This window comes from Montipora capricornis, chromosome 9, assembly GCF_036669925.1.
Source record: "Montipora capricornis isolate CH-2021 chromosome 9, ASM3666992v2, whole genome shotgun sequence".
NCBI lineage: Eukaryota > Metazoa > Cnidaria > Anthozoa > Scleractinia > Acroporidae > Montipora > Montipora capricornis.
This window is the reverse complement of record NC_090891.1, coordinates 10,561,249-10,566,248: the sequence shown is the minus strand read 5'-3', so window position 1 is coordinate 10,566,248 and position 5,000 is coordinate 10,561,249. Positions and strand designations below refer to the sequence as shown.

The window sequence follows — 5,000 nt, the reverse complement described above, 5'->3', positions numbered from 1 at the left end:
ATGGTAACCTGTTGTATTCGCGGTTCAAAATTACTGTTGTTTTCATGTCGTAAATTTTGTTGCTGATGGCAAAATATTTTATTCTTAATCGACCGTCCTGAAATTTCCTTCTGCTCTTCCTAAAAACTGTGAATCAATATTTATTTACCTCTGCATCAATATTTGTTTTGCATAAAGCAAGCTAAAAAAAATTGTACCTCGCTTCCTTCCCCCTTTTTGAGCGTTAAAATAGAATTTTCGGTCCTATGCTTCTCTTACAAAGTGTTAAATTTTTTTGGTCACCCATCCAGAAACTAACCCCGCCGGACGGGGAATAACTTGAGTGAACCTAGCTTGTATTACAAAGCTGTCAGATGCTCAGAGTGCAACCTTAAACTTGTGGTCAATATAGATTACTTCATGGTTGGTGAGTGCGTACGATTTTTATTCACGAGTTGTGAAGGATCGCGTAAACGAACGAGTGAGCGAAGTGAACGAGTGAGTTTAACGATCCTTCAAAACGAGTGAGTAATAAAAATCGTACAAACGAGCCAATCATGAAGTAATTTGTTTGTTTTATAAGTACAGAGATCATAAAGTTAACGAGGTAAGTGTTAATGGTGAGGCTATCAAACCACCGATCGTGAACAAAAGCCCTAAACAAATAGCAAAATATTTTTGAAATAAAAGAAATCTTTACCTTCAATACCTCGCTTGAGCACTTTTAAAACCTTTAAGATCTTCTGAAGTATTTTTGCGGAGAAAACTAAGCAATAAAAGATCAAAAACTTTGAAAACCATACACCAGGTGGCCGCCATGTTTACAAATCTGTGCACAGGCCACCCGCGCCAAAGTTCAACATCATATTAGCAACAGGGCTGAATAGCACAGGGGCATTCTGTCTGCGCGTGCGCGACTTTGAGATCTCTTATGAGCGTATCCGCTGGCCTGCCATAAGCAGAAACCAAAATAATGGCGGTCTACCTGGCGAAAAGTTTCGAGTTCGTGTAGTTATCTGTGTAGTTTATCTTCCTTGCCTTACGTGTAGACGGTGTCAAAAGATCGAGAAACGGTTGGGCTGTTTATGGCAAAAAGTCACAGCAAAGTACTTTCGAATAATAAGGGGACAACAAGTTGTTTTGGTGTGGAACTCTCACGTAGTCAGTAATCTTGCGAAAGTTGGATAATTCGAAGGGCTCTTCAAACACACATAAGCAGACTAGACAGACATTTTACCGCGTTAGTTTTGATTCCAACCTACGTGTTTACCTCTCACTGTTCTCTCTTTTGTTCTGTTGGGCATTATTGTTTGAAATGTGTTAAAATATCGAGAATTTCAGCTACATTATGAAAATATATGTTCACACCCAAAGTTTACGGTAGCTTGCCTTTTTTGGTTTTAAGTTTGTTGGCATGAACGCGAACAAGCGTGAACGACGGGCCAAAAACAGCAGCTTCGACCAAATTATGGTCTGAGTAAACAGCTAGAAAATAGAGTTGGTAATGTTCCCACGAGAAAAATGTTTAGAAATAGTGGAACGTTTAAAGCTTCTGACAGAGAGTAAGTCATGTTCAGTCTTGGTTTCGTGTATGGCATGGAGCACCTCCCATTTGAAAATTACTGCTTACATGGTGTTAGCTTCAGGGAACTAGAGCAAGATAGCTGGTTAAGGTTTTGAGTTTACGCACATCCCAAATCCCTAGGGAACTAAATCTGAGGACCTGAAATAAATAACTACTGTCTAAGGGCATAGCAAGGTCTATGATTCCCATGTTGTAATTGAACAAGCTGCCCTCTTGAACCTTGTACAACTGTCTCAATCTGTAGGAATGATCCTTCTCTGTGTTCATTTCCAAAGAATCAGACTATTCAAGTTGAAAATTGATTACAAAATGACAACAGGAAATTAGTAAGTTCTGACTAGACCAGGCCCAGGGAACAAAGCGATGTTAAGAGTGACACACCAAAGAGTATTCCTTTTTTAATATCAAGCCCCAAGCTTTTTAAACTTTTACAAGTATAGAACTAAAATATAATTTAATTTGTTAGTCCTTCGGAAGTATAAGATATGAGGAAATGGTCAACAACTGTATTCACAATAAATGGATATCAAAAACTTAATGATCACGAGTGTTTTTCTTCATATCAACTTGCAGGTCACCTTACTGAGACTATGACATGCAACACTTTATTATGTAGGATGTGACTCCAACTACTGAAATCTTAACTGTACATTGAATTTATAAGCAACAAAGAATCCCATTTATATGAGCCTCATGAATTCAGCACATCTGTTAATTTTACTGCAAACAAATTAATTATGTATGAGTGTTTAAGATTCCAATCATAATCCAGAACTTCAAGAGCTTCAAATATGGCTGTTTCACATAACCAATCTGCCCGTTTATCTTCATTCACAACTGGTTCTCAAGGTAACACCTTTCCACAAAACTTGACCTCTCAGCCATCACTTCTGTCCATTGCTCCAATTGTTGAGCCACTGCCCATGTCTCTAAACAGCAGAGAATACGCTGTCAGTTCTTTTGATCCTACTTTTTAATTCCGTACATGAAACACTTTTTCCAAAGCAAGCTTACTGATAAACCTAAGACATGGAGAATTATGTTTATACTAGAACTTGTTTATGGATGCTGGACACTTTTCGAGAAACTGTGAACAGTAAATTCTTCAAATTAAAGACATGCAATATGGAACTCTTTTCATTCTTCTAGGTAACTACATTCCCCTTGTCCTTTCAATTAACAGCCTAACCTTAAAACTAAATAATAATTTGCAGAGTACTTCTGATCATGGCTCAGAATACATGTCTGAACAGATGTCACTACAAAGCACTAACAGACAAGCTTCTGATGCATACAACCATTAGCCTCTTTGAAAGCCACAAGCATGGGCTACAAGGTGGCCTTATTGCAACCAGCTCTTCTGGAAACATCAGTAACTTCACCAGATATCTTGCAGGAATGGTTATGCATGAGTGGGGGGCACAACTGCAAGGATCAAACATGGCCATTTTAGGTCTGAAGTAGACATCAATAAGATAGCGTTTCATTTCTTTCAACTTAAGTAAACCATTCTCTCCCTCTTCCTCACACTATCTTGATTTTTACAATTATTGTAAATGCTCATAAAGATTTGCTACACTGTACCCAGTATTTATTCAACATTTTTTGGGTACAAATAATATTCAAGGTAATATGTAAATGAACTCCCTTGCTTACTCTCATTGCAAATTTGAAAGTATTATTGTTCATCTAGTTTTCAACATAATTTTGTACCTTCCTTTACCCGTGAATTGTGGTGAACATTTATTGATTTTTATACTACAGTATATGGATTGTTGGAAGAGCCAGCACATGACAAATCTGATGTGTAACATATTATTTGTGAATAATGATTGTTGAGAAGATGATCAAAATATAGTGACAGGTCTTGGAGATAATCAAGTGCATGTTTCACTTATTCTAGACGGTACAACGGGATTTTGGCAAGTAAAACGTGTTTCCTAACATTTTTTTGTACAAATGTATAACTAACACATGCATCTAAAGAAATCGTGATTGGCATTCCTCTACAGGCTAAGGGATACACACTAAAAGCAAAATGTTTGTTCTGCCCTACAGAGCTCGTCTCCAGAATTACAACCAAATCTTTTTGAATGAGCATTCTCACTTATTTCTTAAATCGCTCGTCTAAGAACACTTGCTGAGGTAAATTCAATTGCTGCACGTAGAAAAAAAAAACCGACGAGCTTCTAATGCTAGTCTGCTAGGTAGCAGCATGCTAATGAAATAAACACGATAACACAGCTTACGCCATCCAGTTCGAAAACTACATGGACAAGCTCCAAATGTGAAATCTTCGACAGCAAACGGTAGTAGTTTGCCTTGTTACAAAAAAGAGCACGCATTTTTTCGGAATAAATAAACCAGATGAAGCGGAGGACAAATAAACAAACAATGCACTAAAAGTGTTCTCGGACTTGGGGGCCGGCGAAAAAGGGTAGTTTAACCGAACTTTTGACTTAAGTTAGCTCTAGGAGACGAAAAAAGCAATTACAAAAATACCTACTGAAGCACAGGAAAAAAAATTGCAAAAGTCATCGTGTATTGAAATGACACTACAACCTTGTTAAAAATGGACAACTATATGCTCTGCACAACAGACTTGGAGAGCAGCAAGACAGAAGACTTTTGTGATCCACGACTTGGAAAATCAATCAAAACTTCCCAAATAAAAATTTGCCAAAAGCTGTTGTAATAACATTGTAATCCTACAAACAGCGCATTTTTTAAAGCCTGGAGTCCCAAGCGGCTGCAAAGAGGAAGAAGAGACAATGTTATTTGAAGTAATTTAAAGCTTGGGGGCCGGCGGAATTATGATGAAAACTTACTTCAAAGTTGAAGCAAAATCAGCTCAAATTCAAAATTTCCATCTCATAAAGGGTGGTTTATCTGAGGATCGTGTCAATATGCAGCCCTGTGATTCATAACAATAAAGCTTCAACATCTTCAAACTAACCTGCATCATTTGTCTTCTCGTGTGAACATCTTGAACTTTGGTAAATCAAATGCCAAACTCCACTTCTTTGGGCTTTTATCTCGTTTTGTCCGGGATTTGATCATTAAAATATTCTCATCCGAACTCCCAACAAACTCGAAGAATATCCATAGTGATAGAAAAGTGTGTAATTTTGTTACAATCTTTCATCTCTCTTGACAAAATATTTTTCAAAGTGTAGATCGCTCGTTTAAAAACCCGCGGGCAGCGCGTTCAAAATAACAATGGCGCCGAACTCGAATAATTCGATTCCCTTCGCGCATGCTCAGACAAAATGCCCATGTGCTGGGCTGAATAACGTCTACGCATGTGCACGCTGTCATGACAACAGTGATCAAATTTCGGCGCGAAGGTGATATGTTGTTCTTTCGTCTTGTTGAACGTAGGAAAGTGAAAGAAAGGAAGATTCCTTTCGTTTTGGACTCAAAAAGGGAACGCTTT

General features: G+C 37.9%; 2 long non-coding RNA genes across 3 annotated transcripts in view; one reads left to right on the top strand and one right to left on the bottom strand.

Annotated features, from left to right (window-relative positions):
• The window catches only part of LOC138015727 (uncharacterized), a 14,897-nt gene that overhangs the window by 7,313 nt on the left and 2,584 nt on the right, over nt 1-5,000 (top strand). The window contains exon 1 of one of the 2 annotated variants that reach the window (XR_011125618.1): nt 4,909-5,000. This exon is cut by the window's right edge and continues 266 nt beyond it. The exons of the other annotated variant lie outside the window; for it this stretch is intronic. This is a non-coding gene — a long non-coding RNA (uncharacterized lncRNA). Of the gene's footprint in view, nt 1-4,908 lie in introns of those variants that run through there. 2 annotated transcript variants of the gene reach the window in all.
• Nucleotides 1,952-4,776, bottom strand: LOC138015933 (uncharacterized). Its single transcript, XR_011125670.1, has 2 exons — nt 4,521-4,776; nt 1,952-2,493 (listed from the first exon to the last, which is right to left on the bottom strand). It is a non-coding gene; the product is annotated as an uncharacterized lncRNA (long non-coding RNA).